This window comes from Hoplias malabaricus, chromosome Y (genome assembly GCF_029633855.1).
Source record: "Hoplias malabaricus isolate fHopMal1 chromosome Y, fHopMal1.hap1, whole genome shotgun sequence".
In the NCBI taxonomy this organism is placed as follows: Eukaryota; Metazoa; Chordata; class Actinopteri; order Characiformes; family Erythrinidae; genus Hoplias; species Hoplias malabaricus.
Genome location: NC_089820.1, coordinates 81,148,701 through 81,158,415, shown reverse-complemented (window position 1 = coordinate 81,158,415; position 9,715 = coordinate 81,148,701). Strand labels below are relative to the sequence as shown.

Below are 9,715 nucleotides of genomic sequence, written 5' to 3'. Positions count from 1 at the left end.
CAACTTACATTACGTTAACTAACAAAATACAATACTAACCTGAAGGAACATTGTTGATAGCTCCTATTTTTAAAGAAACAAATTGAATCAGGAATGGTCTGTAGCACATTTATCATCATCATCATAATCATCATCAATTTATTTTTTACAAAATACAGTGTAACAGCTAGAATATCACCGAATTTGTGTTTTGTGTTTTGACATGAATTTGTCAGATACACCATCAGTTCTTACTTCAGAGACATCTTCATCCCAGGCACCAACTAGTAAGTTCTAAAAACTCTGTGATTTTACATCAGTCTTATAAAATGCATTAAGAAAATACTTCTTTCTCTACTGATCATCTTGTTTGGGTGTTGTATTTTTAAGGGGGATCTATGAATGAAGTGAAATAAGAAAATAGAGTTGAATTCTTTATATATAGTCTAATATATTTTCTTGAGTAAAGAACTGGAATGTGGTATGTTTCAGTGAGTTTGTTTTCAATAAATTAAATGTAACTTGGGTAAACATTATATTAATTTATTTATAATTTGCACTATATAAATAAAATAATATAATGTTTACCTAAGATTTAGTACAGAAAGTTTAGAGAAAAGATTATACCTAAATTCAATGTTATTATTATTAAGGTTTATAATGTTTATCTTTCATTTAATTTTATAACAATTATAAAATGGTTTGAAAAAGCCTAGTATTAATACACTGTAGCGTAGTAACAGTATTTGAGTTAGTTATGTTTAATGGTGATTATCACTTATAATTATTATTATCATTATTATTGAATTTAGATGACAACAATATTAATATTTTATTAGGGATTGAAATACTATCAACGCTAGGGATGAGTTCTCAGGATTTTCAGACTCTAAGGAACAAACTCCACACACTGTATTATTTCAAATAATGGAAATACTTTATTAAGAGGAATGATAATAAGTTGATTAACATAGCAAAATCATCACAATCTCACGGAATCAACGCAGGTGAAACCAGTTTGAATTTAATAATTGGCTAGGCTATATGACTTGTGAATAATAGGTGTTGCTAAATGATTTAGGGTTGGGTTCTTGAATCCAAGGCTCTGATCGATCTTTTAGGCTTAATGGCGTCATAAAATTGGGTGTACCACTTAGTGTCATCCTGGGGGTCACTGAAAAGTGTTCTGCTTAGCCTTCTGGCTATCAGATATAGGTGTGTGTGTGAGTTTGTGTGTGTGTGGGTGGGTGGGGGTGCGTAGTCTTTCAGCACGCACACTTTGTGGAATGCAGGTCCCGTCTTCTCCTTTTATGTAAAAGAGAATGGAGAGTCAGAGTCTTAATTTTTTTGAGCTGGATCCATCCTCCACTACAACACAATCAATACAATCATTTAAACCCTGTTTTTAAATACCTCATCATGGTTTTTTATATATACCTGATTTTATGAACTATGAATGACCATTATGAAATACACTGTGTGAGATACATTTTAATAAAAGAAACAGGAGAGCAATACTTAAAGATTAGCAGCTTTCATTCCCTCAACACTGTGTTATGGTATTATTTTCCAGCAATAGTCTCATCTTGTCCCGCTTGAAACAATAATGACATTACATGTTTAATTTATATGTTGGGGATATAATAACTTTAATGTAGTATTTCAAGATGGATTTGAATATTATTTTATCTTCAGTTCACTGAAGGAATGCCAATATTTATTTTAAAAAGATACAGATTTATAAATTCATTCATCACTTAATGCACCACACATCACTTTTCCTGCAGAACTCCTCAAGGATGAGGAGTTGGGGCAGCACGTAAGCCTGATTTACAGGCCTTTTTTGAAGTAGGGAATGGGTAGATGGGATTGCATGCAGAAAGGATCAATAAAGGTCTATAAAGTCAAAAATAGCTACTCATTATACAACCAGTACATTAATTCAAATAAAGAGCAATATTAACCACTTCTGTCTGGTGGGTGGGGGACATTGGGGATCTGAGGAGCTATACACTGCACTGGCAGCAGGTGCTTCAAAGCCAGTGGGTCTCAGTGTGAGGGCCTCTGTGTTGAGGCAGCAGGGTGGGCAGATGAATTCCCAGATAGAGGGGATTCTGAGGTCCAGGGGACAGCCCAGCCCTGGGGGATATGTGGTTCTCTTTAGAACCCTAAACACTCGAAGAACCTTAGTAAGATTAAAGGTGTCAGGAACGCGAAGTCGGACTGATGGAGGCGGACGCACACACTACAACACAAACGTTTATTTAAACAAAATAACAAAACAAACACAAACAGACTTGAGGGCAAACACGAAGCGAGGAACAGATGAGGCAGACTAGAACATGAAACATGACAAGAAACAACATGCCTAGGAATGAGAATGAGAAACAACATGACTAGAAACAGGAACAAAACGAATGACAGATACAAGGAAATGACACCAGGGAACTTAAATACATGATACAGACGAGACACACCTGAAACAGGTAACGAGGAGTATGGACAAGGAGGCGGATCAAAGGCAGGACAAGGGCGAAGACATGGACAATAACAGACAGGACATGACAGGACGAGGGCGTGACAAAAGGTTTCATTTTACCAAGAAAGAGTTCTTCAAATTGATGGAGAATGTGCAATAGATGGCTCTATATAGCAACATTTAGAAAAGGGTTCTATACAGCACAAAAATGTGTTCAAAAATGTGTTCTTCTATTATTATGATTTCAAACTTATAACAATAAGAAGATACTCACAGAAGCGTTTTCTACAAGGTGCTATATAATACCATCTATAGAACATTCTCCATCAATCTGAAGAACACTTTCATAACGCAAAGGAACCTTTATTCATGCAATGATTCTTCAAGTGTTCTATATAGAACCATTATCTTTACTAAAGAACCCTTGTAGAACCATTTTTTAAGTGTGAGATTAGGGCATAAACATATAGCAGTTGTTTTCTCACAGATTTCCCCCTTCTCGCTCTAAACTGTTTAATTACTACAGGACTCACACAGAGGTAAAAAAAAAAAAAAGTTCAAACAAAGGATGAAAAAAGAGAGAGTACAACAGGAATTTTATCTGTACTATTTGTGTGTGTGTGTGGGTGTGTAAAAAGATGCTATCATGTTGGTATAGACTACAAAATATATATATCTGAAGAGGCAACGTAGAATACTTTACAATACTTTAGTGAATCAGTGAGAGCTTCAGTTGCTGTTATAAAAACAACACAATGAACGCTCTCAGATCTCGAATCCACCTCTGTGCGATACAGAAATGTGTGGTTTTCACGTGTAGCCCACTGCACCACTGAGGAACACTGCTGAGAGTTCTCACCGTCATATTTATAAACTTTTCTGACATACTTAATATCGATTTTTTATAATGATAAATACACTGAATTTTTTTTGCTACAAAACAATCTTTGTCTTTTATCACTGTTATTTCTTTTACTTATAAATATGCATTTATTTTTAATTCAAGTAACGTTATTATTTTTGCTGCTGAGAGTTGCGGTCACAACTCGCATAATTTTACAAAATGTGTGAGTTTTTGCAAGTTTCCCACTGTGAAAGCAACAGACCAAAGACGTCTGGAACCATTGTAGTTTGGACTATGGTGGTTTAAACTAATATGGTTCAAACTACTGTGGTACTAACAAAGTATGATGGTTTTGGGAAACAGTTGGACTTCAGATGTTGGTTAGTTTAACAATGCATCGTACCACATTAGTTCAATGCCAGTCCTGTTGTTGTACAGGAAACGTACCCCAATGTGACAGTCTGTTCTCCCCGTGTCCGCATGGGTTTCCTCTGAGTGCTCTGGTTTCCTTTCATGGTCCAAAAACACACATTGGTAGGTGGATTGGAAACTCAAAAGTGTCCATAGATGTGAGTGTGAGTGTGTGTGTGTGTGTGTGTGTGTGTGTGTTGCACTGTGAAGGACTGGCGCCCCCTCCAGAATGTATTCCTGCCTTGCATCCAATGTTTCCCGTAAAACAATACCATAACACAGTGTTAAGGGAATGAAAGCTGCTAATCTTTAAGTATTGCTCTCCTGTTCCTTCTATACAAAGCTCACACAATGTTCACACGTAATGGTCATTCTTAGTTCAAAACATCATATATATAAAAAAAGGCATGATGGGCTATTTAAAACTAGGGTTTAATTTAAAGCAAAATATACATATAATCTTGGATACAATATTATCCCCAAGAACAGAAAAAAACTGGTGTACAGGTTATTGCAGTAAATACTTACAATTTGTTTATTTATTGTAAAATAAAAGAAACAATATCATTGTTATTACTATGCACCATTCATTCATTCATTATCTGGAACCGCTTATCCAGTTAAGGGTTGCGGTGGGTCCAGAGCCTACCTGGAATCATTGGGTACAAGGGAATCATTGGGAATACACTCTGGAGGGGGTGTCAGTCCTTCACAGGGCAACACACACACAGACATTCGATCACACACTCACGCCTTCAGTCACTTTTGAGTCGACAATCCACCTATCAACGTGTGTTTTTGGACTGTGGGAGGAAACCCACACCAACTCGTCACAGACAGTCACCCGGAGCAGAATTGAACCCACAACCTCAAGGTCCCTGGAGCTGTGTGACTGAGACACTAACTGTAATAATTCGGGTGTGTCTGAGTGGTCAAGGAGTAAGGGAAGGGGGTTTATGCAGGATAGATTTATTAACAATAAACAAAAGGTAACTAGACAGATGTAAGCTAACACTAAACAAGGCTAGAGGCTAAACACTAAACACAGGTAAACACTAAACAAAGCAAAACACCAAACAAAGCTAAACCCAAAACAAAGCTAAACACTAAAAAAAGCTAAACCCTAAACGAAGCTTCTAAACATCAAACACGGCTAAGCATTAGACAAGGACTATACAGAACAAAGGGGCGAAACACATAGCAAGCTTAAACAGAGCAAGGCTAAGGACTATTTACATAAGGCAAAGACTGCAAATAAACATACAATGACCCACAAACAGGAAACACTGACAAGGACTATATAAAGACAACACCAACACCAAGAAACACCTGGGTATGAATTTAGACACATGACACTACAAACACAAGGGAATGATATCACATGACCAGGGAACAAGCAGGAAGCAGACACAAGACGGGGGGGGGGGGGGGGGGAGTACCATGACGAGGGGAGCACAAACAAGAACAGAACACAAAGCTAAGCACATTACACTACCTGCTGTGCCACCATGCCGCCCTACTATGCACCAGTTACTATAAAATAAAAAATCAGTGGGAGAAAGGTTGCATTTTGAATTAAAACGACACATTACGAATTTATTAGTACATTGTTTAAAAGTAACTGAAGTATATATATTGTATATTGAAGTATAAAACAGCTGACATGCGGATACATAGCAAATAGCAGAGATGCCACCTCCTCAAAACTCTCCTGTCTTGGACTGTGCCTGTGCAAGAATATCAGGAATAGGACCAAGCACAGCCCAGACAGTGTCCAATGACCAAAATCACTGAACAAGCTGAACTTGCTGCTAAGTAAGAGCATACAGAGCTGATCTATGATTCAAAAGCAAGGCTAAAATCTGCATTAATCCTCCAACATTTTTATAATTTTTTTTATTATTATTATCATCGTTCATTTTTTTTTTACCTTTACATTTTTACAATCCATTTAAGAATATTTTTTAACTTAGGGGTAATAGAATTGTTAAAACCAGAAAAACATCTACATTCCTCAGCTCCTCAGGGTAATTCCAGAATATTTTCTTGAGCACTCACTTCCTTGTAAAACATGTTTCTAAGTAGTCATGAGAAAATCATTTTAACTACTTCAGTGCCCCGATCAGTATAATATGAACAACATGAGGAACACATGTTAAAATTCATTATGAAACCTATTATTTACTCATCCTTTATTAAACGTATTCATAATGCATTATAAATACATTATTAATGGATTATATGATAATCATGTAATATTATTAATGCTATAAATCTGTAAAATTACTAATTGCAATCTGCGAAGGGCTCTACATGCACTACTACTCTATGCATGTACTACAGCCTCCCTCTGTTCATTTTACTGTAGTTTTGTGTATTTGGTGTGTGTTATGTGGGTGGGGGATGATTTGTGTGTGTGTGTGTGTGTGTGTGTGTGTGTGTGTGTGTGTGTGTGTGTGTGTGTGTGTGTGCACCAGGTGTGTGATTATTGCCAGGGGCAGAGCAGTATCCACTATGTGGGAGATGTGTGGTGATGAATGAGGCGTTCATCATCATAGACCAAGTCCAAATACTTCCTTGTTCCCTTCTTACCTATTTCCTTAATACTGTAATAAATTATATTTAAAAGCAGAATTGCAGAATTGTTTATGATGAGCCTTACCTACCACTACACAATTCTCCCAAATTGTCACACACACACACCCTCAAACACACAAAACAACAACCCATGAGAGATATTTTACCCTCCCACCTTAGCAAATACTTTCAGTTAACAACCACAGATTTACTTCAACACGCTGGCTGTAAGTCAGAAATATGGCAGTCTCTACGTATGTGGTTTTTCTGCTGCTTTTCATCAAAATTAATGGCCAGACAGGTAAACAACTTCCAAACTTCATTTGCATTTTACATTTAAGGATTTTAGCAGACAGTTGTGTAGACTGACATCAAACTTTTACGTGTGTAAAGATAAGCAAATGTATTGTTAGGATTCTTACCTAAGGACTGTTACTGGTCTGTTGTGTGCTTCCCTGAGCAGCGAATTAAAGATAGAATGGTGTGTTTGAAGAAAAATAATCACTGATGTTTGTATGTTGCCAAAATATAACTTCTCTATACGTTTTTATTCATTGTTTGAATTACCACAGAATTTCATTTATAACATAAGTGATCTCCTTAATTTGGAGGCTTTTCCAAAATAAGTCATCTGATTATATATATATATATATATATATATATATATATATATATATATATATATATATTATATTATATTATATTTTTAATTGCAATTAAAATCATACTCCGTTTCTTAAGCATTTAAATGTTGCATTTTATAGTGAATGTTTATCATTTTAATATCATTATATATAATTATGCTATCATGGACTGCTAGCCATGATTGACTACAGCATATTCATCAGTATTTTATTCAATATGAATTATTTCAGATACCTCAGCAGTTATTACTACAGGGACACCAACACAGACGCCTACAAGTATGTTCTAGAATATGATTTTACATGAAGATATAAAAAAAGTATTCATAAAATGTTGTCTGTTCACTTGTAGTCTTCATATTACCTGTCCGGTTTTACAGGAATGCGGCCTGTTTTGTTTTATGAGGTATATATGTAAAAGTCACATAAAAACTATGTTTAACAAAAAGCAGAGCAATGCACATCTCGATTTGTGCTTTTCAACAAAATTAAAAATATATAATATATTTTAATTGCTGCAGTAAAGGACATGGAACTAGAACACATTTTAAATCAGTTCAGATAAAATTCCTTGTAACTCCAGTTGTGCAAACACCAGTTTTTCAAGACCACATGACAGAAGGTTGGATTCCTTCTTATTGAGAGAATGTAGAGGAAGATCCACTAATGGTTGAGATGAATGAATTAGAATTTGTACCATAATATATTCCTCATATTCTAACAGAAGTCACATCCAGAGATGTTTCAATACTTTCATTTGTTTGTTATCTGTATTTCTTGTTTAACGTCTTATCTTTTCCAATTCAGTGGCTGCAACAAATTTGACAACTTCAATTTCTGGTAAATTCTAATTTCTAGCTCTTTTGTAATTAACAAACAGTGTAATTGCTGAACTAATAATGGATATACATATATATCAGTGGCGATTGCTCTAAGACTGCAAGGGAAGCTCAGCTTCCCCTAAAATGTAAAAAAGTAAGTGATCAAACTGTTGTGTGTACATGTCATTGAATAAATATGCACTACAACACGTTCAACTTTTGTTCAGAATCAGCTTCTTGGGCGGCACGGTGGCTTAGTTGTTAACACGTTCGCCTCCCAGCGCTGGGATCTTGGGTTCAAGTCCCATCTGGGTGGAGTTTCCATGTTCTCCCCGTGTCTGCGTGGGTTTCCTCCGGGGTCTCCGGTTTCCTCCCACAGTCCAAAAACATGGAGGGTAGGTGAATTGGCTTCTGTCTAATAACTGTCCTGGTTTGTGAGTGAATGAGTGTGTATGTAAAAGGATGTCTGTTTGTGTGAATGAATGAGTGTGAGCCCAGATATGGATTGGCACTGTGTCCTGGGTGAAACCCTAGTGCCTGATGCAGTCCTCCAGGTGGACGGTCGTTCCTAGTCGAGAGTAAGCTGTGCGCGTTTGGCTGCCGCTTCTCGCCAGTGTGTGGATTGAGTGTTCTGAGCAGTGTGGATTGTAAAGCGTCCTTGGGTATCTAGAAAGGCGCTATATAAGTGTAACTGTTGTTGTTGTTCTTTTCCGCAGTTTCACAGTGCTTTAAACAGCGCGGACGCTGAGCGTCCACAGAGTTCAATAGCGAAGCAGCGAAGTGCAGCGAAACGAGACGAGTCATTGGATAAATGCTGGGCTTTGTCTCGCCCATCAGACACTCCGCGTCTCTGGGGGTTTATGGGGCAGTGGGCTGGCCTCGGCTGGCCCGGACGCTCAGCTTCTGCATGATGATTGGATGATCTGTCTGAGGCTGAATCCCTTTTTGATCGGCAGCGAAATGAGCGAATCAGCGATCCTTTGGTGTAGAAATCCATGGGAGCACAGGCGGACACACTTCACATGGGCCAAGGCCGTTTAAGCAGCCTAGCTCTGCTGGCCATTGAGAGGACACTAGTCAAGTCCCTGGAAAAGACGCCTTGTTGGTATGACAGGGTCACAGATCATTTTCTGAAAATGAAAAGGAACGGAGGGTAGAATTTACGTATAAATAAACCGACACATTTTATGATGTAGGCCGAAATTGAGCTTCCCCTCCTTGAAAGACCAGCATCCGCCACTGATATATATATATATATATATATATATAAATAACTACAGCATATTCATCAGTGTTTTATTCAAAATGAATTATTTCAGATACTTCATCAGTTATTACTACAGGGACACCAACACAGACTTCTTCAAGTATGTTCTAAAACATGATTTTACATGAAGATATAAAAAATGTATTCATAAAATGTTGTCTGTTCACTTGTAGTCTTAATATTACCTGTCCAGTTTTACAGGCATGTAGCCTGTTGTGTTTTAATAGGTATATATGTAAAGATAACATTAAACTATGTATAACAATGAGTCAATGCAAATGTTTGACAGCTGTAGTCTAGTAATGTTTTTCTCTAAGGAACAAACATATGTGGCATTTTTCTATTAATTTAGTTTTCCATGATTTAAATGGAACTTTTATTAGGCCAACTTTAACTTCTGACTGCAGATGACGGCAGCATTATTCAAATAATTTTCTTCATCAAAATACAGTTTTTCATTAAAGACTGGTTTAGTTTGTGTTTTTTGTTTTCGCCCTTTTTAAATTTGTCTTATACGTCAACTGTGCCTACATTTGTTAACAACTTCTATAGGAAAGCGACTCCTATAGGAAAATTCTAAAACATGATTTTTAATTAATATGTTAGTATTCAATGTTGTAGTATTCAATTGTTCTACATGCTTAAACCCCTCTCCACATCTCTTGAAACAAATATTCAAGCCGAAGAAATTTA

At 36.7% G+C, this 9,715-nt stretch overlaps 1 long non-coding RNA gene across 2 annotated transcripts; it reads left to right on the top strand.

Moving 5' to 3' along the window:
• The first annotated feature begins 214 nt into the window (after window positions 1-214).
• LOC136677630 (uncharacterized) lies at window positions 215-9,438 on the top strand. Of its 2 annotated transcripts, none has more exons than XR_010796382.1 (4): window positions 215-266; window positions 7,166-7,213; window positions 7,742-7,774; window positions 9,075-9,438. It is a non-coding gene; the product is annotated as an uncharacterized lncRNA (long non-coding RNA). The 2 variants fall into 2 exon arrangements; XR_010796383.1 differs by lacking the exon at window positions 215-266 and adding an exon at window positions 6,520-6,591.
• Window positions 9,439-9,715: the final 277 nt, after the last annotated feature.